The 26,074-nt window shown below is 38.0% G+C and overlaps 1 protein-coding gene and 1 pseudogene across 7 annotated transcripts in view; one reads left to right on the top strand and one right to left on the bottom strand.

The window, feature by feature from the left end:
• NF1 (neurofibromin 1) overlaps positions 1-26,074 on the top strand; it is a 252,514-nt gene that overhangs the window by 27,942 nt on the left and 198,498 nt on the right. The gene's annotated exons all lie outside the window — the stretch shown is intronic.
• LOC131816352 (large ribosomal subunit protein eL32-like) lies at positions 21,130-21,533 on the bottom strand (annotated as a pseudogene).

The following is a 26,074-nucleotide window of genomic DNA, read 5'->3' as shown; positions in this document are numbered from 1 at the left end:
GTCCCAGGGTCCTGGGATCAAGCCCCACATCAGGCTCTCTGCTCAATGGGGTGCCTGCTTCTCCCTCTCCCTCTACTGCTCTCCCTGTTTGTGCTCTTTCTCTTGCTGTCTTTCTCTGTCAAGTAAATAAATAAATAAAATTAAAAAAGTAAATAAATGCTGCTTTAGTTATATCTCACAAGTTTTTATAATTAGCTTTTCAGTATTTCTTAATTCTAGGTATTTTCTGCTTTCCATTATGATTTCTTCTTTCAGCCAGAGTTTCTTGATGTTCATAAGTTTTCCTAGTTTTCTTTTGGTTATTAATTTCTGTCTTAATTGTATTGTGGCCAATGAATATGGGTCTTATGATGCCAGTACTTTCAAACTTGAATTTAGCTTTATGGGCTAATGTGAACATGTTACAATGTTAACATTGTATTATTGCTATTGTATTTATTGCTGTGTAATAGATTCCCCTAAATGTAGCAGTTTTGGACAACAGACATTATTTCATAAAATGTCAGAGCCTCAGAAATTCAGTAGCAGTTTAGTTAGGTGTTTCTGGCTCAGAGTCTTTCATGAGGTTCCAGTCAAGATCTTGGCTGGGGTTGCAGTAATCTGAAAGCTTTTCGGAGGTTGGAAGATTTGCTTCCAAGGTTATCATTTACATAGGTGTAGCAGGAGGCCTCCATTTTTTGCTAGCTATTTGCAAAAAGGTGTCTGTTCCTTTCTTCATAGGCCTCCCCGTAGGGCTGCTTGTGACATGGCAGCTAGCATCCCTCAGAGTTAGTGATCTGAGAGAAGCAGAAGCTGTCTTTTATGACCCTTGGAAGTGACATACCTTCACCTTTGCCATGTTATATTCATCATGCAGAATAACCCAGATACATAGGATGGGAGAGGATTACGTGGGGCATGGACAGAAGAAATCAGGGATCATTAGGGGTCACTTTGGAGTCTGACTATCCAAACACACAGCTCTATTTTTGTAGAGATTTCATGTGTTCTTGAGGTTAGTGCGTAGTCATAGTTTTGGGGTTTGATTTTTACATATGTCATTTGATCAGGTTTATTAATTAAGCAGTTCAACTCTTCTGAATTCTGATCGGTTTTTCTTTTGTCTGCTAGATCTTATTACTGAGAGATTTATATTAAAACTTTCACTGTAGATTTGCAACTTTTTCTTGTAGATGTGTCAGTTTTGGGGTGGGTATGTGTTATTATGTACTTAGAGGTTTAAAATATCTTCCAGGTGATTTGAATTTTATATCCTTCTGTAGGGCTTTTACTTCTAGTGCTTTTTCCAAAGTTTGTTTCATTTTCTTTTGTTTTATATTTGCTTGTTAGATCATTTTTTAATTCTTTGATCATCAGTCTTTCTGTGCTCTTAATGTTTGTCTGTTATATATAGCACATATATAACCAAAGTTTTTTTTTCCCTTCTAAGCAAAAGGTTTAGCCCATTTATATTCATTGTGATTGCTGGTATATTTGAATTCACTTCTTCCATTTTATTAAGTACCTTTTACATGTCTAACTTTTTCAATGTTTTCCCATTGAATCTCACACATTCTGGGTTCATTTGTCTTCTGGCTTGAAACACGTTTTTTAGAATTTCCTTTGATGAAGGTCTGTTGCAGGAAAAGGGTCTTTATTTCCCCTTTATTTTATTTTATTTTTTAAAGATTCTATTTATCTGACAGAGACACAGTGAGAAAGGGAACACAAGCAGGGGGAGTGGGAGAGGGAGAAGCAGGCTCCCCACTGAGCAGGGAACATGATATGAGGCTTCATCCCAGGACCCTGATCCCAACAACTGAGCCACCAATGTGACTTTTCCTTTTATTCTTGAAAGACAGTTTTGCTGGAGCTGTAGAATTTTAAGCATTGTTTTTCTTTCAGTTGTTAATTATCTTTTTGTTTTGTTTGTTAACTATCTCTTTGAGCTCTACCATTGTTAAGAATTTAGTTGCCAGTAATTGTCATTACCTTAAAGATGATATTTCTTACATTATTTCTTTAGTAATTTCTTCTTTTCATCTTTATTTCTTTATTTCTCCTGTTAGGGTAGACTGAGCATGTAATTTTTTTTTTTTTTTTTTTAAGATTTATTTGTTCATTGCAGGGAGAGAGAGAGAGTGAGAACTAGAGCCACATGAGTGGGAGGGGTAAGGGGAGAAGGAAGAGAATCTCAAGCAGACTCTGCACTGAGCACAGAGCCTGACCTGGGGCTCTATCTCACAACCCTGAGATCACCGCCTGAGCTGAAACCAAGAGTTGGACGCTTGAACCAACTGTGCCACTCAGGTTCCCTAGTCATGTAATTTTTAAACTCTTTTTCCTCACATCGTGTTTTTGTTTGTTCTTTTTCTCGGAGAGGGTTTAAACTTTATCTTTCAACTCTTTAATGTTTTATCTGTCTGTGCAGGGTTAACATGACTGGCCGGAGAAAGTTACCCTTCAAAAGGTTTCCTTGCAAGGATGACCTTTGGCTCGTGTCTAGGAACTTGAAGTTTGGGAGAGTTCCCACCATTCCTTGATTAGAATGGCTCCTTGTGCTATTCTGTGTGTCTAAATTATGCCAAAATGATTTATGCTGATTATCTGCTTTCCATATAGTTGTCTGGAATGTCCGTGTATGTTAGGCAGAGGGTGCCCCCATTATAAAGTTTCTATTGAACTTACATGGTAGACACATTTGCTGTCACACATCGTTGCTGGAGGAATTTAGTATGGCCTGACGCCACTGGGAGAGGACTCTTGGAAGCTGGTGTCTGGTTTCCTCTGACCTTGCACCTTTTCCTTTTACTGATTCTGCTTTTTATTCTCTTACTCTAGTAAGTCATAGCTGTGAATATGACTATATGTTGAGTCCCATGAGTTTTTCTAACAAACCACTGAACTTGGAAGTGCTGTTGAGGACTTGTGACATATTTAACTTCGTAGATGTTCTTTATTCTCACTTGGTCTCTATTCCTTTCTAAAAGAGCATCCTTTAAAATCTTTCCTAATGTCTTGAGGATGTTAATAATTAACTGTGTGTGTGTGAGGAATGTTTCTTCTCATTACTGCATTGTCTTTATTCTCAAAATTAATTTGTGTATGTTTACTTCTTTCCTTTTCTTTCCTGTTAGCAGGCTCTCTGTTCTCATTTTAAACATTTACTCTTAAATGTAAGAAAATTGGAAGCTCATGAGGATGGGCTTTACTGTAAGCATGGGTTGATGGTAAGTTAGTTTTATTGTTAGAAGAACTCCACATGCAGGTGTTTTCTTGGGGCATTCAGTTTCTCCAGGAAAATACTGCCCATTTACTTACCTGGGATGATACATGTCTGGTTCCAGGTTTCTGAGAGCTAGAGGGAGGGAAGAGACTGGTGGTTTATGGTATGGAAATTTTCACTCATTTAGGAAGTAACAGAATTACTGTGGAAGTAGTATTTTATGGTTCAAACTTCTAAAACATAAAGGAAATGGTTGATCGTGGTTTTTTCCCCTCTAAACATCACTAAACTATAGCAAGGACCACCTGTTGTTCTTGGACCATAGTTTAAGGCACACTGCCATTAGATAATAAAGAAGTTGCTGTTACTATTCATTCTTTTATTTAGCAAGCATTTATTAATTGCCTTTTAAAATTTCTAACCCTGAGGGATAAAACAGGTTACAAGAAGGATTCCTTCTTTACTCCCATTGAACTTGCATTCTTGCATGAGGATGAATATTTAGGTAATCTGGTTATTTAATTACAGGTGCTTTAAGAACCATATAGGAGAGGTCAAGGAAGCTCACAGAGCATGTATGAGAGATGTCTGGGTTTCAGGGATGGCATCTCTGGAAGTATGAATTAGGAAAGGGGTAGAAGAATGAGAGGAGAGTGGCAGAAAATGAGACTAAGAGATTAATCAGGATACTGGTAACTATGAGATTAAATGAGGTATATAGAGTGTTTAGTGCCTGGTATTTGTGCTCAATAAGTGTCATTTTTTAATAGGAATATTACTGTATTGGATGATCAACTAGAAGACCTCTAGCATTTAATTTATAAAGATAAAAGTTTTGTGTCAACAGTATGGTAAAACAACATATCCATAGAATCACTTATTACTAAAAAAAAAAAATTCTCATAGAAATTTTGGTGTTTAAAAAGTATTGCTAGGCCAGAGATAATACTTATCTTCTTCAGTTTTTTTCTCTAATGCACCACATAGTGCTTGATGCATAGGAAGTACTCAGTCTCTTTTCAAAAATATCTGAAATGGGTTCTAGAAATTCTGGGTAACCTAAAGGCAGGGAAGGATATATTGACTTCAGGTACAAGAATATTCTTTTTTTTTTTTTTTCCCTTACTAAGGAATTTGTTTGGTGGAATTTTAAGTGGCCTTTTGATTGGAATGTAAATATTATCCTTGTCATATGCCTTTTCTGTGGCCAGCAAGGATCTGTGAGGATAAAGTCTTAGTTTTTCTTCTCTAGCGGGTGGCGGGAGTCTATGATTAGTGCTCTCTAGCCCTCTAGCACTTAAACCCACAGTGCATTAGTTATCTGTTGCTGTGAAACAAATTACCTCAAAACTTAGCAGCTTAAAGCCACAGATATTTATTATCACACAGTTCTTTGGGTCAGGAATGGAAAAGTGGCTTAGCTGTGTGCTTCTGGTTCATGGTCTTTCTTGAGGCTGTAATCAAGCTGTTGCCTGGGTTGCAAGCATCCAAAAGCTTGACTGGGGGGAGGACGCACTTCAGAAGAAGCTCACTTGCTTGGCTCTTGGCTCGAGGCCTTAATTCCTTGCTACAAGGGCCTTGCCATAGGTGGCCTGAGTGTCCTCACAACATTCTGTTTTGACTTCCTCTAGGGCAGGTGGGGTGTGTGTGTGTGTGTGAGTGAGTGAGTGAGAGAGAGAGAGAGAGAGAGAGAATGAGATTAAGAGAGAGAGAGACCGACAGAAAATGAGAACACAAGCCAGTCCAGGATGAAATCCTATGTCTTTGATAACCTAATTTTGGTAGATACATATTATTATTTCTGCCACATTCTAGTAGTTAGGATGACCAATCCTCGTGGGGAGCTGTGAATATCAGGAAATATGGGTCATTGGGAGCCATCTTGGAGACTGTGCCACACTTCATCAGTGGTATCAGCTTTTTCTCATTTAAAGTAGGACTTGATTAATATTTGTAATGTTGTTTCTGTTGGAACTGACATATCCCACATTTCTGAGCTTGTTAGTTTGGCATTTTTTATAGTCTTTTCTCCTTGCCTTATCTACTTTCCCGTCCTTGTCCTTTTTCTATTTCCCAGATTTATTAAAAGAAAAAATAAGAGCTCAGGGTTTTCATGAGATAGTACTTTCAACCTAACAGAAAATGGGGTTAGATACTTACATATTGTAGATCCTGTTAGATTATAAATCTCAGTCTTTTGTAATAAAGTGTATGATACTATTACATTTATTGTGATACCACCATGGTTTTAAGTCTTCAAGGAAAAGTGAATAAGGTAAATTAAAGTGTTATTTGTAAGTATATTTGATTTTACTTATATGTGGTTGTCATTAGTTAGGTGTTACATTAAAGTTATATTAAAGAATAAATGATTGCTGGTTTTTAGCATTTAAGGATAGAGAACAGAGATAGACCTTCTCCATAAACTAAAAACCAGGAGACTTTTGTTTGAATTTAGGAACAAAATTATTTTGTAGCATCATATTTTGGAAAGCTGAAATATCACCAACAACCCCCAACCAATGAATCAGTTATATGCTGATACTTACTTCACTTTGTAAGTTTGTGTAGAACTTGGGTAATTTTTCTCCTTACAGAATTACTGCTGTAAATAGTTCTAGGTTTTCTTCCTACCTTCTATACAAAACCTGTTTAACAAATGTTGATTGAATTAGAAGTCAACCAGAATTTTTAAATATTTCTTTAATTCTTGAAGAAATCATAAACTTTTAGAAAAGCTGCAGTAAAGCACAAAGAATGTTTTTCCTGAACCATTTGAGTGTAAAGTTGCTGATATGATGCCTTGTCACCTCTGAATACTTCACTGTTTTTCCTGCATATTAAAATGTGTTTTCATTACCTACAATACACCTATCAAAACCAGGAAATTAAAATTGGTATGTTACTGCTATCATCTCATTTTCAGCCCCCATTCAATTTTCACAAGTTGTCCTAAGGACGCCCTTTATATCAAAAGGATCTAGTCCAGAATCACATTAAGTTTGTCAGGTCTCTTGTCACTTTTATTCTGCAACAGTATGTATTTCTTTGACTTTAATAACCCTGGCACTTGATTTTTTTTTTTTTTTTTTAAGTAATCTCTATGCTCAGTGTGAGGCTCGAACTCATGATCCCAAGATCAAGAGTTATATACTCAGGAGAATGAGCCAGCCAGGTGCCCCAGTAACCCTAACAGTTTTGAAGACTGTATCATCTGTTTTGTAGATTTGTAGATTATTCCTCAGTTTGGGTTTGTTTAACGTGTCCTCCTGATTACATTTATGTTATGTATATTTGATAGGAATATTTCAGATGCAATGCTATGTTCTTATTATATCCTATAAGACGGCACAATTTAGATTATTTCATTACCAATGATGCTAATTTTGATTGCTTGATTAAGATGATGAGCCAGGCTTCTCCATTGTTAGGTTACTCTTTTCCCTTTATAAACACACACATTGTATGGGGGTGCGTAGAGGCTATGTTAGTATCCCATTCTGCATCAAGCTTTCAGTTTTTTCAAGTATTCCTGTGAGTACAGACTAATTGTTTCTCTTATTCAATGGATGATAATCTGCTTTATCATTATTTGTTTTCATGCTCAAGTTGTTCCATAATTTGGCTAGTGAGAACTCCTTCAGTCTAGCCTCTGTGTCCTTTTGACATAGCTTCATTATTCTTTGAGCATGTCTTTTCTTTCTGGCATAACAGAATGTTCCAGGCTTCTCAGAACTTTCCTTGTGTTTCAGGACTGGAATCAGTTATTTCTCTGAGGAGCCCTGGTTCTTTTTAAAGGAGAGTGGTGTTTAGAAACCAAGATCTGATGGCTAGGTGTACTCATTACTGTGGAGTTGTCATTGTTTCTGAGTTTTCTCAATGGAGTGAAATGGGGAACGGAATTATGTGTTCCTATCCATCTCTCTGTATGTGTACAATATTTTGACTAGTATTTATTTTTGTATCTCTCTTTATTGAAAATTGTGTTTACACAACCTCTAATCTTTGTTTAACACCAGAGGGTTCTTTATGCTTTTTTCCCTTTCTTTATTTGTAACTTTTTGGACAGAAAGAAACCTGGCTCTCCTTTATTCTTAATGTTTACTTATTTGATAAATTCCCTTTTATGTAACTGATCTTGCATCACTGTCATTTACCACTACCACTTGCTCCTAAGTGCAACAGGTGCCCTCCTTATTCTGCTTTCTATAATATCCTTTGTTATCCCTGAAATACTACCCCGACCCTGGGTGGATTTCCTTCTGCTTTGTACAGGCTCATTCTCTACCCTCTGCTGCTTCCATTCTCTATCCTTCCCACCCTGCTCTGACTCTGTGCTAGAACATCCCCCTTCCCATCACGCAGAAGTCCAAGATAGCCCAACACCCTCTACCGGGCCCCAATGTCTTGACTTTGACATCCAGTTCTGGACTGTCCTCATTATGGACACCCTCCTTATACCTCCTTATACTATTTGGACTCTGACACCCTATGTGGTCTGCTCTCCTACATGTGTACCTTTCTTGCCATGCTTGGATTCAGATATCCTGTGCCTGGCTACTCTCTCCATGGAGTCGTTTCTTTATCTTATTCTGGTTCTGACACTTTTTTGGGCTGCTTTTCGCATCTGTACAGCCTTTTCACCCTGCTCATGCTGCCTTTCCTCCATATGAGTGCCTTATTCACTCTGCTCTGACTCCTATGTCCCCTTCTGCCCCAAAACACACAGATGTCTACCTTGCTCTGCCCCTCCCAATGGCTTTTGCACTGAATTACTATACTGAAGGGAAGGGAGAGGAGGAGAAGGTGAAGAGCTAGCATTTTTTATGGTAACAATGTGATCCAAGTTTATGTTTGACAGGAACAAATCTTCCCCTGTTGTGGTAGTTGATATCTGGAGACACTGGAAAGGGCTTTTGGGGATCTGCTTTTGGAGCTTCGTGAGTGGTTGGGACTTTTGGTATAAATAGGTTCTTTATTTGTGAATCAGGGACTTCTGTATATGGAAAAACTTGGGTAATCTGTAAGTTCAGCATAGTAGGAAGGGAAGAAATTAAAAGCAAGGAGTGTTTAGGGGAGGGTGATGTTGGAATTCACTCTCGGGAAAACTGGTTTGGATCCATGCTAATCTCCTTGCCCCCAGTCTTTATAGCGTCTATATTAAAAACAGTAGCAACAGTTGGTTATTTATTCATCTGCTTTATGAGCTTGGTTTTTACATGTCAGAATGTTATCACAGTATTTCCCTAACTTTAATCCTTCATGTACTGTCATTTTAGCCACATACTGTATCATTTACCTCACTTTACAACTTTAAGTTGGCTTACCTTTTTCACTTAGCCTTGTCAAAGGTATAATATCTTTGTAATCATCAGTTTGATGTGATAATTATAGCCTGTGAAAATGAATGTAATACTTAACATTTTTAAAGTTCATTAGGTGCCATGTAAAGTCAAATTACATACCAATGGTGTGGCGATTACTTCAGGAAATATGTCAGTAAAGTTTATACGTTATATGTCAGTTTGAAAGTTTATACGTTTTTTTGATTTATGTTTGTTACTTGGTATCTAGATCTTATGGGTCTTTTTTTCCCTAATATTTTTTCTCGTTCTTTGCACAGTGTGATGTTTTTCTTTGTGTTTTTTCTCTCATTTAGGTGAAAACTTGTATTAAGTGAATTTTTTAAATTAATGTATAATGTATTATTTGTTTCAGGGGTACAGGTCTGTGATTCATCAGTCTTACACAATTCACAGCACTCACCATAGCACATAGCACACAACCCCTTTCCACTGTCCATCCCCCAGCATCCCAATCCTCCCAACCCCCTCTCCTTCAGCAACTCTCAGTTTGTTTTCTGAGATTAAGAGTCTCTTATGGTTTGTCTCCCTCCCTAGTTATATCTTGTTTCATTTTTCCCCTCTTTTCCCCTATGATCCTCTGTTTTGTTTCTCAAATTCCTCATATCTGTGAGATCAGATGATAATTGTCTTTCTCTGATTGACTTATTTTGGAAAACTTATATTAAGTGAATCTTAACGTCATCCCTCACCCATCATGGTGTGAGGGGCCTTTTAGAAACTGGTTTAAATGTACACAGAGGCAAAAATTCTAGCCTGTGACCTTTTGAAGAATTTTTCTGAGTGCTGCTAGAAACAAATTATCCATTGTTCACAATGCTTTGCTTAATGTTATGCCTTTTTCTTGCTAAATCTTATTTGTTGAAATCTTGTATCTTAACTTGCTAACAGTTTGTTAATATGGATCATTATTAAAAGGTGATTCTTTTTCATGTAGTTTAGACCCTTTAAATTTCTGCCATAATATCTATCCAAAGATTTATTTAAGGTAGCATGAAGTGTTTAAAAAATAGTTTTAACTTACTTTTTCCCATTTGGGAAAGTAATATGTGCCAATTGAAAATAAGAGAAACTAATAAAAGTAAAAGAAAAGGAAAAAAATCCTCTCATTCTTACCTCTGAATGTATTTTTTATTACTGTGTTCAAATTTTTGTTTTTGTTTTTATTTAATACCTACCCCATGCATAGTCATTTTCTTATTATGTGTTCTAATAGTACTTGGTGTTATTTTGGAAAAATGTAGAGTCCCCAAATGGTCTGATTTTCTTTTACACTTTTAAAATTATTAATGAAAACATATTTTCATATATTTATCGATCATTCATCTTCTATAAATTACTTCCTATTTCTTTGACAGTTTCTCCATGGAGTAGTCTTATTAGTATATATGATAACGCTTTACATTAGTTATGTAAACTTTTTGGGCCCTTGTTGTTGCACATTCTTTTTACTTTCTGTTTGTTACTTGTGTTTTTTCTTTGTCATTTCTTTTTAATGCAGCATTTAAACATTTTTATGTAGGCAAATATATTAGTATTTTTTGGATTTTGTCTTGCTTAGAAAAATTTCCCCAGTATTGTACAATTATCTTCAGTATTTTTCCTAATAGTTTTGTAACTTTCTTTTCTTTACCAGAGGTTCTTAATCATATGTGTACACATACATACTTTTATTTATTTAAAAGATTTATTTAGGGCGCCTGGGTGGCTCAGTGGGTTGGGCCGCTGCCTTCGGCTCAGGTCATGATCTCGGGGTCCTGGGATCGAGTCCCGCATCGGGCTCTCTGCTCAGCGGGGAGCCTGTTTCCCTCTCTCTCTCTCTGCCTGCCTCTCCATCTACTTGTGATTTCTCTCTGTCAAATAAATAAAATCTTTAAAAAAAAAAAAAAGATTTATTTATTTACTTATTTGAGAGAGCACAAGCAAGGGGAGAGGTAGAGAGAGAGGATCTTAAGCAGACTTCCCAATGAGCACGAAGCCCAGTGCTGAACTTGATCCCAGGACCCTGAGATAATGACCTGAGCCAAAACAGAGTCATTCAGCTGACTGAGCCATCTAAGGTGCCCCAATGTACTTTAAAATTTGGTATGAGTTATTTTTTTTCAGATGAATCCTTGAGTTGGTAATGATTTACTGATGAACTCATTCTTTTTTTTTTTTTTTAAAGATTTTATTTATTATTTATTTGACAGAGAAAGATCACAAGTAGGCAGAGAGGCAGGCAGAGAGAGAGAGGAGGAAGCAGGCTCCCTGCTGAGCAGAGAGCCCGATGCTGGACTCCATCCCAGGACCCTGAGATCATGACCTGAGCCGAAGGCAGCGGCTTAACCCACTGAGCCACCCAGGCGCCCTGAACTCATTCTTTAATACTGATTTGAAGTATTATATTTATCATATTAAATTCCTATGTACATTCTAGTCATTCTAGTATCTGTTCTATGACTATAATTAGTATGTGCTTTTTTTTTTTTTAAGTTTCTTTCTTTCTTTCTTTCTTTTTTTTTTGAAGATTTTTTATTTATTTATTTGACAGAGAGGGAAATCACAAGTAGGCAGAGAGGCAGGCAGAGAGAAGGGGAAGCAGGCTCCCTTCTGAGCAGAGAGCCCGATGCGGGGCTTGATCCCAGGACCCTGGGATCATGACCTGAGCCTAAGGCAGAGGCTTTAACCCACTGAGCCACCCAGGCGCCCCAGTATGTGCTTTTTTTTTTTTTTTTTTTTTTTTTTTGTTACAGTGAGTTTATTCTTTTTAAAAGATTTTATTTATTTATTTGACAGAAAGAGACACAGCGAGAAAGGGAACACCAGCAGGGCGAGTGGGAGAAGGAGAAGCAGACTCCCCACCGAGTGGGGAGCTTAACCTGGGGCTCCAGCCCAGGACTCTGGGATCATGATCTGAGCCAAAGGCAGACTCTTAATGACCGAGCCACCCAAGTGCCTCTCGTTCTTATTTCTCAAAACTTTCTTTGGTGTCTCACAAATTTATTCCTTCAGATGAACTTCAGAATAAGCTTGTCATTTTATCTTGTTTATTTTTAAAGATTTTATTTATGGGAGATAGAGAGCACGAGCAGAGGGAGAGGCAGAGGGAGAGAGAAAGAGGGATAAACAGACTCCCTGCTGAGCAGGGAGCCTTGATTTCAGGACCCTTGGATCCTGACCTGAGCTGAAGGCAGATGCTTAACCAACTGAGCCACTAAGCTTGCCGTTTTAAATAAGCATCCCCATCTTCCAAATCTGTTATAATATCAGCTCACTATTTCTCCTCCACCTTACTAGCCTAATTTAAACTACCATCTTCTCTTGCCTACATTGTCTTCTAAGCACAAGAAAGCTCTTTTTAAAAAAAAAAAACAAACATGAATCAGATTATGTTACTCCCTTGTTTACATCCCTTCAGTATCTTCTTCCCGTCTCTTTTTGTTATCTATTACTGCATAACAAGCTATACCAGAGCTTTGTAGCTTAAAACAGTCTGTTTATTTTGCTCACACTTTTGCTAGTCAGGAATCTGTGACAGGTTCAGCTCTTTTCCACATGGCGTTGGCTGGGGTGGCTGGAGCTGGAGCTCGCATCCCAGGGCTTCTTGGCTTCTCTCTCCACATGGCATCTCATTCTTTTTTTTTTTTTTTTTAAAAGATTTTATTTATTTATCAGAGAGAGAGAGAGAGAGAGGGAGAGAGCGAGCATAGGCAGACACAGTGGCAGGCAGAGGCAGAGGGAGAAGCAGGCTCCCCGCCGAGCAAGGAGCCTGATGTGGGACTCGATCCCAGCACGCTGGGATCATGACCTGAGCCGAAGGCAGCTGCTTAACCAACTGAGCCACCCAGGCCTCCCTGGCATCTCATTCTTCAGCATCTTTCCATGTGGCTTGTGCTTCTCATAGCATGGTGGTCTCCAAGTAACTACTTTTTACATGGCAGCTGCCTTCCAGGAGGAGGGAAAGAAAAATGGTCAGACCAATTAAGGGCTGTGCCTGGAATTGGCACAGTGTCCTTTCTGCCATATTTTATTGGTCAGAACCATTATGAGACCTGCCTAGATGCAAGGAAATGGAAAAATAGATTCCACTTCTTGGTGTGGGAGTGACAAAGTCCTGTTGCATTTGGGATGAGAGATACTGTGACCATATTTGGAAAATATAATATGCCACATTATCGAACTCAGATTCAGAGCTCTTAAAATGGCCCATAAGGCTTTCCATGATCTGAACCCTTCCTGCTTCTCTCTTTGACCTCATCCCCTACATTTTCATCTTTTATTTTCTTTGGTTTAGCCACAATAGACTCTTTGCTAGGCTTTGAACTTTTTATGTCTATTCCAATGTCAGATCCATTTTACCTGCCACTACTGCTTTGAATGCTCTTCTTCAGATCTTTGCATGGGTCTTCTCATTCTTCCTTTATTTAGGTCTCTGCTCAGTGTCACATTGCCAGAGAGCTTTCCCTGACCATGTTATCTGTTAAAATCTTGGTCCTTTACTTCCCCCTAATTTCTCTTCTACATAAATTTTAGTGCTGTTTTGGGGAGTTTGGGGGCCTGAATGTATTTTCTGGCGCCCTACCATGTGTTTCTGAACAAGTTGAAAATAAAACGATAAACATGGAGGCAAAATATATATGAAAATATAAATATTAAAATGTAAATAGAAATATTCATAAATAAATTTATAGAAATATAAAAATATATTGATAGAATGAACACAAACATAACAGTACATATGTATGTCTATGTTGATTTATTTTACATGTATGAAATATTTTATTAATGATTTCTATATTTATAAATATATAGAAAAACATAGAAAAAAATATATATTTCCTGATCATTGTGAAGTTGGAGACCCAAATGGGCTTAGTAACTAAATCTAAGTTTCAGAGTTGGGTAGACCTACTCACCCAGTCAGTGTTGGTCACTCCCTTCTGCAGGGCTAGGTTCCTGATCAACTCTTTGCATGTTGACTGACACAGACGAAAATTCTTATACTCTGTGGCATGCCTATTCCCAGGTAAGAAAGGGTAGAACTGAGTTGTGCATGCCTAGTTATTTTCATTTTTATCAATCTGACTAAAGGAGGATGAAAGGAAGAGAAAAGGAGGTATCAAAGATGACTGTCAGATCTTAGATATGAGAAACTGGGTATATTTTGGTGCTGTTCTTAAGATAGGAAACATGATAGGAAGATTATAAATTAAATATTAGAACACTGAGTTTGAAGTAACTACAAGATACCTGTATGGAGATGCCAAATAGGCATTTGAAAAACACATTTGAAGATACAGATTTGGTACTTGTGTTTGTTTTCTATTTCATGTAATAGACTACTACAAGCATACTGGCTTAAAACAAAACAAGATTATTATCTCACAGTTTCTGTGGGTCAGGAATCTGGGTATTGGTTAGCTGAGTTCTCTGCTCAGTTCTCATCAAGCTGAAATGAAGATGTTGGTCAGGGCTGCAATCTCACCTGAGGCTTGGGGTCTTCTTCCAAGTGCACTGGTTGTTAGTGGAAATTTAGGTCCTTATAGTTGGGAGACTGAGGCCTCAGCTCCTAGAGGCTGCTTTCTGTTCCTTGCCATGTGGCCATTTCACCCACAGCATGGTAGTTTGCTTCTTCAAGGACAACAAAAACCATTTTTGCTGCTTTAGGACTCTTACGCTCACCTGGTTCGGGCAGGCTCATCCGGGATAATCTGCCTTTTGATTACCTCAGAGTCAGCTGGTTAGGTATCCTAATTGCATCTGCATAGTATCTTTTTTTTTTTTTTTTAATTTTTTTTTTTTTTAAGATTTTATTTATTTTATTTGACAGAGAGAGAGATCACAAGTAGGCAGAGAGGCAGGCAGAGACAGAGGGGGAAGCAGGCTCCCTGCTGAGCAGAGGGCCCGATGCGGGGCTTGATCCCAGGACACTGAGATCATGACCTGAGCCGAAGGCAGCGGCTTTAATCCACTGAGCCACCCAGGCGCCCCCTGCATAGTATCTTTTGCCGTAAAATATAACAATGATGAGAGGGAGATTGCATTATATTTGAAAGTCCTTCTCTGTCAAAGGGGAGGGTTCTACAGGGTGTGTATAGTCTGGGGCTGTTTTAGCCATCAGCACTCATCAGAGTCGTTTGTCATCAGCAGGATAGTCAGTGAATATGTAAGATTGCCCAAGAGGCGCTACCTTTATTCAGGGAGAAGAGAAGTGAGATTAGAGATTTTCAGAATTAGTGGTACCTGGAGGTTACATTTATTCATCTTTATGTTCAACACCTACATTGCTATCTGGCACATGGTAAATATTAAGTAAGTGCTTTGTCAGAATCCTTTGATCTCAGATTTTAAGAAATTAATGTATACAGTAACATTCACCCTTTTAAGAGTGCACTCAGGTTGTTTTTATTGTGGTAAAATATACATAATATAAAGTTTATCATAACCATTTTGAAAAATTTTTCTATTTTTTAAGAATTTTATTTATTTATTTGAGAGAGGGAGCGAGCAAGAGAACACATGAGTGGCCGGGGGAGGGGGGCGAGGAGGAGAAGCAGGCTTCCCGCTGAGCAGGGTGCCTGACGTGGGACTCGATCTCAGGACCCTGGGATCAGGACCTGAGCTGAAGGCAGATGCTTAATAAACTCAGCCACCCAGGCACCCCTATCATTTTAACCATTTTTAAGTATATGTTCAGTGGTATTAAATATATTAACATTGCTGTGCAATCATTACTCCATCCATACTCATAACTCTTTGTCTTGTAAAACTGAAACTCTGTACATGTTAAAAAATAATTTCTCATTCTCCACCTTCTTTACTTCTGGCAACCACCATTATGCGTTCTTTTGATTTTGAGTACCCTAAGTAATTCATGTAAGTGGCATTATATAGTGTTTGTCTTTTTGTGACTGGCTTATTTAACTCAACATAATGTCTTCAAGGTATATCCATGTTATGGCATATTGCAGAATAATCTCCTCCCTTATGAATAATCTTACCCCCTTATTCCATCATAGGTATATACCACATTTTGCTTATCCATTTATCTGTTAATGGGCACTGGGGTGCTTCCATGTTTTAGTTATTATCAGTGCTGCTGTGAATGTGGTTGTGCAAATATGCCTTTGAACCCTGCTTTCAATATATATATATATATATATATATATATATATATATATATTTGTATATATATGATTACCTCAGAGTCAACTGGTTAGGTTCCAGAAGTGGAATTGCTGGATCATGTGGTGTTTCTGTTCTAAATGTTTCAGAGGTACTTCTATAGTGTTGGCTTTCCCATTTTTACATTCTTTTTAAAAAAATAGTTTGTGTTAGAGAGAGAGAGAGAGACAGAGAAAGAGCACATGCATGCAAGAGTAGGAAGAGGGGAGAGAGAGAAGCAGACTCCCCGCTGAGCAGGGAGCCCGATGTGGGGCTCGATCCCAGGACCCTGAGATCATGACCTGAGCCAAAGGCAGATGCTTAACGACTGAGCCACCCAGTCAGTGCTCCCTCCCCCCATTTTTACATTCTCACCAATAGTGCACAAGGGGTCCATTTCTCTACATCCTTACCAATACTTCTTGTTTTTCTGTTTTTTTTTTTTTATAATAATCATACAAATGGTTGTGTGTTAGTGTATCTCATTGTAGTTTTGATTTGCATTTCCTTAATGTTTAGTGATGTTGAACATCTTTTCATGTGTTTATTAGCCATTAATATACATCATCTTTGGAATGACTATTCAAGTTCTATGCCCATTTTTGAATTGTTTTTTTTTTTTGTTGTTGTTGTTGTTACTTAGTTTTAGGAGTTCTCTATATATTCTAGATCTTAATCTCTTACCAGATATAGGATTTGCAAATATTTTTTTCCCATTCTGTGGGTTGCCTTTTTACTCTGTGGATAGTGTCTTCTGATGCACAAAATTTTAAAATTTTCTTGCAGTCCAATTTGTTTATTTTTTCTTTTGTTACCTATATCTTTGGTATCATATCCGATAAATCATTAGCAAATGCAATGTGATGAAGTATTTGCCCTGTGTTCTCTTTGAAGGATTTTTTTTTTTTTTTTTTTTTTTTTAAAGTAGGCTCTACACCTAGTGCGGAGTCCAGTGCAGGGCCTGAACTCATGACCCTGGGATCAAGACCTGAGCTGAGATCAAGAGTCAGATGCTCAATGAATGAGCCACCCAGGTGCTCCTCTTCGAAGGGTTTTATTGCTTTAGGTCTTCCATCTTCCGTCTTCCTTGATCGATTTTGAGGTAGTTTTGGTGCATGGTGTTAGGTAAGGGTCCAATTTCATTCCTTTGCATGTGGTTACCCAGTTTTTCCAGTGTCCATTTGTTTGAAAAGACTGTCCTTGGGGCACCTAGGTGGCTTAGTTGGTTGGGCTTCTGCCTTTGGCTTGGGTCATGGTTTGGGTCCTGGGATCATGCCCCATGTCTGGCTGGCTTCCTGCTTGGTGGGTAATCTACTTTTCCCTTTGCCCCTCTCTTCTGCTTGTGATCTCTCATGCTCTCTCTCTCTCTCTCAAATAAATAAATAAAGTAAAATTTTAAAAGACTGTACTTTCCACGTTGAGTGGTCTTGGCACCCTTGTCAAAAATTATTTGACCATGTATGTGAGGGCATTAAGACAGACATACAGACCAAAGGAATAGAATAGACCAATTTCATTGGTCTGTATATCTGTCTTAATGCCAGTACCACAATGTTTTGATTACTGTAACTTTGTAGTAGGTTTTCAAATCAGGAAGTGTATGTCTTCCAACTTTGTTCATCTTTTTCAAGGTTGTTTCAGTTAGTCATGGCCTTTTGAGATTCCATATGAATTTAGGGTGGGTTCTTTTATTTCTCCAAATATGTCATTGGGATTTTGATAGGGACTGCATTGAATCCGTAGGTCACTGTGGAGTAGTATTGACATTTTAAGAATATTAAGTCTTCTAATCCATGAACATAGGATATATTTCTGTTTATTTATATTGTCTTTTGTTTCTTTGAGCAGTGTTTTGTAGTTTTGTAGTTTTGTAGTTTTCGGTATATAAGTTTCATGTCCTCGGTTAAATTTATTTTTAAATGTTTTATTCTTTCTGATGCTATTATAAGTGGAATTTTTTCCTACTTCCCTTTCCTTAGTGTCTAAAATGCAGCTGAGGATGCCTAGGTGTTTCAGTTGGTTAAGCAACTGCCTTAGGCTCCGGTCATAATCCTGGAGTCCCGGGATCAGTCGTGCATTGGGCTCCCTGCTCATCAGGGAGTCTTCTTCTCCCTCTTTCTCCCTCTTTCTTCCTCTCATGCTCCCTCTCTCATTCTCTCTCTCTCTCAAATAAATAAAATCTTAAAAAAAACCTGAAAACAAATAAAATGCAACTGATTTTTGTGTGTTGGCTTTTTTTTTATCCTGCTACTATGATGATTTCCTTTATCAGTTCTCACAGCTGTTTTTTGGTGGAATCTTTAGAGTTTTCTACATATAAGATCATGTTGTCTTAGAACAGATAATTTTACTTTACAATATGAATGCCTTTTATTTTTTTCTTGCCTATTGCTCTGGCTGGAACTTTGAGTACTGTGTTAAATACAAGTGGTGAAAATGGGCATCCTGCCTTGTTCTTCTTCTAGGGGGAAAAAAGCTTTTAGTCTTTCCCCATTGAGTATCATGTCTGCTGTGGGTTTTTCATATATGGATTTTACTATGCTGAGGTAGCTTCCTTCTATTCCTTTTCTTTGTTGAGTTTTTTTTATCATGAGATGGTGTTTGGATTTTGTCATATGCTTTTTCTGCATCAGTTGAGATAAACCTTTGGTCTTTTCTCTTCATTTTGTTGATGTAGCAAATTTCATTGGTCTTTCATATGTTGACCCATTCTTGCATTTTAAGAATAAATACCATTTAGTCTTGGTGTATGATTTTTTACTATGTTGCAGAATTTTGGTACACTTTGTTGCAGATTTTTGCATCACTATTTATAATAATCAGTGTGTAATATTCTCCTTTCTTTGGCTTTGGTGTTAGGGTTATGCTGGCCTCAGAAATAAGTTAGGAAGTATTTTCTTCTCCAAGTTTTGTTTTTGTTGTTGTTGTTGTTGTTGTTTTGAAAAGTTTAGGGATTAGGATCAGTTCTTCGTTAAATGTTTGGTAGAATTCACTGGTGAAATGATTAGGTTCAGGTCTTCGTTGAGAGATTTTTGGTCACTGATTCAGCCTGCCTCCAAGTCTATTCAGATTTTCTATTTCTTTGTGATTTAGCCTTGGTAGGTTTTGTGTTTCTAGGAATTTATCCATTTCATTTAAGTTTATTTAGGTTTTTTTGGCATATAGTTGTTCATAACACTGTTTAAAATCCTTTTTTTTTATTCCTGTAGAACTATATCCTATAGAATGTATCCACTTTTTGATTTTAGTAATTTGAGTTTTTTTTTTTTTTAATTACTCATTTTTAGAGAGAGAGTGAAAGCACAAGCAGGGGGAGGGGCAGAGAGTGAAAGAGAGAAGCAGACTCCCCACTGAGTGCAGAGCCAAACACAGGGTTCATTCTCACAACCCTGAGCTCATGACCTGCGCCGAAATCAGGAGTTGGATGCTCAACCACCTGAGCCACCCAGGTGCAGCTAACCTGAGTCGTCTTCCTTTTTTTCTTAGTCCATTTAGTCAAAGGTTTATCAGTTGTGTTGATATTTTTGAAAGACCAACTTTTGGTTTCATTGATTTTTTCCATTTTGCTATTCTTATTTTATCTCTGCTCTCATATTGTTACCTTTCCTTCAGATTTGGATTTCACTTGTTGTTCTTCTAGTTCTTTATGTTGTTAAGTTAGATTGTTGATTTGGAATCTTCCTTGTTTTTTAATGTTAAGTGTTTATAGTTATAAACCTACCCCTCAGCACTGCTTTCACTGCATCCCACAAGTTTTGACATATTGTATGTACTTTCATTTGTTGGTATTTTCTGATTTTTCTTGTGATTTCTTCTTGAAATAGTGGTTGTTTAAAAGTATATTGTTTAAAATAATCCAGTTAAAAATGGGCAGAAGACATGAACAGACACTTTTCTAAAGAAGATCTATAGGTTGCCTACAGACACATGAAAAGATGTTCAACATTACTTACCATCAGGGAAATGAAAATTAAAGCCACAATGAGATATCATCTGACACCTGTCAAAATGGCTAAAATCAACAACACAAGAAGCAATAAGTATTGATGAGGATGTGGAGAGAAAGGAATCCTCCTGTACTGTTCGTGGGAATGCAAACTGGTATAGCCACTATGGAAAACAGTTTGGAGGTTTCTCAAAAAGTTGAAAATAGAATTTCCATGTGATCCAATAATTACACTCCTGGATATTTACACAAAGAAAACAAACACTAATTTGGAAAGGTATATGTGCCTTGTGTTTATTGCAGCATTATTTATATTAGTCAAGATATGGAAGCAACCTAAATGTCCATTGATAGATGAATGGATAAAGTAGTGCTATGCACGCGCGCACACACACGCACACCCCCCATGGATATACTCAGCCATTAAAAAGAATGAAGTCTTGCAATTTGCAACAACATGGATGGAGCTGGAGGGTATAATGTTTAGTGAAATAAGTTGGTCAGAGAAAGAGATACCATATGATTTCAGTCATGTGTGGAATTTAAAAAACAAAACAAATGAACAAAGAAAAAAAATGACAAACCCAAAGCAGGCTTTTAAATACAGAGAACAAACTGATGGTTTGTTCTCCCAGAGGGGAGGTGGGGGGCTGGGTGAAATGGGTGAAGATTAAGAGCACTTACCATGATGAGCACTGAATAATGTATAGAATTGTTGAATCAGTATATGGTACACCTGAAACTAATATAACACAATGTTAATTATACTGGAATTTAAAAAAGCATATTGTTTAATTTCCACAGTTTTGTGAATTTTCAAGTTTCCAGCTTTTTTTCTAATTTCCAGCTTCATTCCATTGTAGTCAGAGAAGATATGTTGTATGGTATCTATCTTTCAAAAACTATTTATATGTAATTTTTTGACCTGCTTGTGGTCATCCTGGAAAATGTCCCATATGTACTTGAGAAGAATGTGTATTCTTTTGTTTGGTAGGACGTTCTGTGATATTTGTTGGGCCTAGTTGGCTTATTGTAGTTTAAGTCATCTATTTTTTTCCTTTTTTTTTTCTTTTTGAGATTTTATTTATTGGGGAGAGAGAGAGCACAAGCAATGGGGAGGGGCAGAGAGGGAGGGAGAAGCAGGGGCTTGGGGCTCAATCCCAGGACCCTGTGCCCATGACCTGAGCCAAAGGCAGACCCAACTGACTGAACCACTGGTCAGATGTCCCCAAGTCGTCTGTTTTCTCCATTATTTTGAGTGGGGTATTGAAGTCTCCACAACTATTATTGTAGAAGTAATTTACCCTTTAATTCTGTCAGTTTTTCCTTATATTTTGATGGTCTAAATATTATGTCTCCTTGCTGTACTGAACCTTTTATTAATATATAATGTCCTTCTTTGTCTCATAACTTTTTTTTTTTGGTAGCTTTGTGGTTTTATTAACAAATATTACGTTCACATACATTGTCTATTCATTTTCTTGGCTGTGCAGCCTGGCATTGGGATTGGTGACTCTGATGGCCAGCTTGGCTGCTTTTTCCACAGTGGCTCTGCAGTTCTGGGAGGAGACATTGTGAGCAATCTCTTCATAGTAGGATTTGTTGCATATCAGCAGCACTTTAGGCTCTTTGACATTGTGAACTAGGAAATTCTGAAGCCATTGGACAGCATGTGCTTTGTTTTCTTAGTGCTCCCATAACCAATGTTGGGCATCAAGATCTGGCCCTTGAATATTCTGTGCATCCTATTGTCAATGCCTGGTTTTCACCAGTTGCGCTTAATTTTGACATATCAGTCTGACTGCTGCTGGATGAGCTTCTTGGTCCTCTTTTTAACGATCTTGGGCTTCACCAGTGGTCTGAGGGCGGCCATGATGCGTAAGAGGAGATGGCTGCCACCTCTGCAGGCAGTGCAGAGGAAGAGAGGGGAAGGTCCTTGTAACTTGTTTTGATTTAAACTTTGTTTTGTCTGATAATTTGTATAGTTACCCCCACTCTCTTTGGTTACTATTTGCATGAAGTACGTTTTTCCACCCTTTGACTTTCAGCCTGTTTGTGTCTTTAGATCTCAAGTGAGTCTCCTATGGGCAGTGTGTGGTTGGGTCATGTGTTTTTATTTATTCTGCCAATGTCTGTTTTCTAATTGGAGAGTTTAATCCATTCACATTTAAGATAGTTACAGATAAGAATTTACTGTTATCATTGTGCTGTTGGTTCCCCTATACCCCATAGTTTTTTTTTTTTTTTTTTTTTTTGGTCTCTTTTTCTGCATTATTGTCTTCATTTATTTTTTGCAGTGAATGTTTAAATACTTTTCTCATGTCTTTTTTGTGTATTCTACAGCTATTTTGTTTGTGGTTACTATGGGGATTACATTTAACATCCTAATGTTACAACACTCTCTTTTGAATTTATACCATTTAATTCTGAGTTTTGACATTTAAATGGTATGTATTCATGTAACCATCAACATGGTCAAGATATAAGAAGTTTCAACACTCAGAAAATTCTCTCTTACCCCTTTGGCTAGTAGAGGAGGTGGTGGCAAATCCTAAGAGGAACATCTGTTGTCTTTCAGGGGAGAAGTCTTTGAATTGTCTTCAAACAAGTTTGGGGGTGCCACCACTTAGTAAGCAGTAATGGGCCACTATGGTAGACAGGATTTAGGGGACCTTGGAAATAGATTTTTGGGCCCACAGACCACTTATTTCCATTATATTTGTCTTACTCTTTCCCCTCAGGTCTCTGGTCTTGGCATAGCAGATGTGCCTTTTAGGGAATTTAACCTTTGAAGCCCAGCAACTCTGATAATTAAGTGTTGGTTCTGGTCCGTGGGTTTCTCTGTCCTCCTCCTTTTTTTTTAAAGATTTTATTTATTTATTTGACAGATGGAGATCACAAGTAGGCAGAGAAACAGGCAGAGAGAGAGGGACGCGGGGCCCGATCCCAGGACCGTGGGATCATGACCCGAGCCGAAGGCAGAGGTTTCAACCCACTGAGCCACCCAGACGCCCCCTCTGTCCTTTTACAAGAGAGGAGACCGTCTTTATATGCTTCCAGAGAGACCTTTGGCTTTCATACTTATTAGCTTCTATTGGCTGTGTTATCTTTTTTCCAGAGAACAAAGATTTTGGTATTTTAGTTTCATTACTTTTGTAGTTACTATTTTTCCTCCATTGCCAGCTTTAAAACCCCTTCTTAGCATCTGTAGCCAGCTGCCCTGGAAGCCTGGGGCAGGATGTTCATTAAGGTGTTCCTTTGGGATTAGCACCTGGGAGGAGGGAGTATTGGGCAGATGCTGAATTCATGGTGCAGTGCAGGTCCGGTGTTAGATTTGGCTAACCCCTTTTAGGAGCTCTGGTGCCAGAATTGGCCATTCTGAGTTGCCCAGAATTAGGCATAGGTGTGTAGGCCTTTATATTGCCGTTTCAGTTGGTTGCTGGGTGTGGGCTGCCCAGGAAGGCTTTGACCTTGGTTAGGGTCATTCTCTGCAGGTGAGGCAATCCCTGAAGGACTGACTGAATACTTCTAGCAATTAAGGCAACAAGTTCTTCCATGAAGGGGAGCTGGGCAGTGCCAGTGTGTAATTCCTTTGTGTCCACTAAGGGTGCTTATCTTCATTACTACTTTGCTTCTCCTTGATTTGGGTTTCATTTGTTGCAAAATTTGTTTTAGTTTTATAGTATCACTATGAACTCATGGAGTTGAATACATATATTTACAAACTTTGTCAACTTAAACATATAGAAGAATGCACAAATATATGTAAATATACAGCTTAATAAATGTTGACAGAGTAAACACACCAGTGTAACCATAAGGTGCTAGAGTCTTTCCTCCTGCATTCCCTTCTAGTCATTACCTGTTCTTTCCAAGGGTCTTTACTATCCTGGTTTGAATTTCTCATGTCTTTGGAATTTATGTAGCGTAATTGTACAGTAAGTGATATTTTGTTCCAGCTTTTCACTCATATTTGTGAGATTAAGCTTAAGAGTTGTAAGCCATTTATTTTTATAGCTGTATAATTTTTCTTTGAATATATTGCTTTTTAAAACCATTTCTGCTATCGATAGACTATTGGAGTGTTTTCGGTTTATTAACATGCTGTTATAAACATTTTTGCACATATATTTCAGTGGATATATGTACATAGATCTGTTGGATGTATACCTAGTGAAATCGCTGAGAATGTATATATATTCTGTTTTAGTGACAATGTCAGACATTTTTCAAAACAATTACTGATGTACATTCCTACTAGTAGCGTTTAAGAGTTGTAGTTGCTTGGGCACCTGAGTGGCTCAGTCAGAAGAGCTGGCAATTCTTGATCTAAGGGTTCTGGGTTTGAGCCGCACGTTGGGTGTAGAGATTATTTAAATAAATAAATAAACTAAAAAAAAAAAAAAAGTGCTCCAGTTGCTGCAGTTCTCCCCTGTTTTCTGTGGGATGTAGCCCTCTGGAGCTTCTAGTTAAAAATGGGGTTTATTTACTAGGTTCCTTCCACTGGCAGGTACTGAACTCTAATCATTTTGTCTTCCCGAGGCTGTGAGACTTTGAAATTCTGCTTTTTCAGAAGTTTGGCTTAACTTTTAAGCCTTTTCCACTAGTTATGCATTTGAGGCCCCCTCATGTCTGCAGTTTTGTCAGTTCAGCCCTCAGTGTCAATCCTTATCTTTGATGGTTTCTCTTTTCCTCAACAGAAGGACCTGCTTGGAACATGACTTTTGGACACACTTTTCATTTTCTGTTGCAATGTTATTTTTTTTCTTATTTTTTTTTCCCATGGTAGCTTCACATGTGATTTGACCACATTCTTTGCTATTGCTCTTTTTTGGGGGGTGGGGTGGGGGGAGGGGCAAAGAGAGAGGGAGAGAAAACTGAAGCAGGCTCCAAGCCCAGAGTTGAGCCCATATGGGGCTCAATCCCATGATCATGACCTGAGCTGAAATCAAGAATCAGTTACTTAATTGACTGAGCCACCCAGGTGCCCCTGCTGTTGCTCTTTTATATATTTGAAAATAGTTTTCCTGAATTGGTGGAGGGGAAATGTGAGCCAGGATAGCTTTTTCTCTTCATGGATCTAGAGCTCTTCTATTTCATGAAATTGAACAAACCCATCATCTCATCCTTTCTGAGCTCCTTTAGCTTTCTTCCTCTTTACCACTTTTATCTGGACCTTGGTTCTTTGTCCCCAGTTGTCCCTGTTGTCAGTTTGGAGTGAATCTCATCAATTTCTTCTCAATGTAGGCTTCATCCTAAAAGGGTTCTTCTTCACCTGGTTAGTTTAGAACTGTGCTGCCCAATGGTGTCCAATAGCTGCTTAAAGTTAAATGTGAGTAAATTAAATAGAAGTTAACATTTGATTCCTCATTTACATTAGCCGTGTAACAAGTGCTTAATAGCACACATGGCTGCTGTATTGAGCATTGTTGATACAGTATATCACTGCAGAAACTTCTGTTAGATAATGATGGTTTGTTTAAAAAGTGTGCTCTCTTCTCAGGCCATTATGGTAGACCTTTTGTACTCATGAGCAAATTGCAATATACAAAAAACCAAAAACCAAAAAAAAAAAAAAAATCCTATGTTTCAGCTAATGTTTTTTTGGTCAGCTAATGTTCTAAAGATGGCCTGTTGTACTTTTGATTGAGAATGGAATAGAATTTTGGGTTTTTCCTCAGATCCATCAGACCTTCTACTTCCCTCTGGTTTCTCTTGCAGAGATGCTTATACCCACCAGTTTTATAGCTCGAAGTGGTCTGTTCCTATTTGCTTGTATTTTGGGCTTTGTGGGGTGCGTTGTCCGCTGTTTGACTGAATTCAATTATTCACATACTAATTGCATCTGGAAGCACCCTCAGAAATACACTCAGAAATAATGTTTGGCCAAATACCTGTACATCCTATGATCCAGTCAAGTCAACACATAAAATTAACCATTACAAAGAGAGCTGGGGAGATTTACAAGCTACATTGCAGCCACTGCCTTTTAAAATTCTCCTTTCTTACACCTTTCAGGATTTTTCCTTCTGTAACCTTTAAAACTAACATGTAATTCTGTACCTCCTATTAAGCCCTAAAAATGCTTCCCCTCTTTTATTCAGTATTTATTATCAAATCAGTGATCTATTATTAACTGACTAGACAAACTTGGGCATGCTACTTGGTCTCTTTCCACTTTTAGTTGCACCATTTTAAAAATCAAAATGCTGAGGACGCCTGGGTGGCTCAGTCAGTTGAATATCTGCCTTTGGCTCAGGTCATGGTCTCAGGGTCTTGGGATCAAGCCCCACATCCGGCTTCCTGCTCAGTGGGGATCTCCTTCTACCCCTCCCCTGGCTCTTATTCTTTCCTTCTCTCTTTCTCTCTCACTTGCTTTCCCTGAGTAAATAAATAAGTATTTAAAAAAACAAA

The sequence above is a fragment of the Mustela lutreola genome, chromosome 15 (assembly GCF_030435805.1).
Source record: "Mustela lutreola isolate mMusLut2 chromosome 15, mMusLut2.pri, whole genome shotgun sequence".
Taxonomy (NCBI): domain Eukaryota; kingdom Metazoa; phylum Chordata; class Mammalia; order Carnivora; family Mustelidae; genus Mustela; species Mustela lutreola.
The sequence above is the reverse complement of the archived record's forward strand: the minus strand, read 5'-3'. Positions and strand labels throughout refer to the sequence as shown.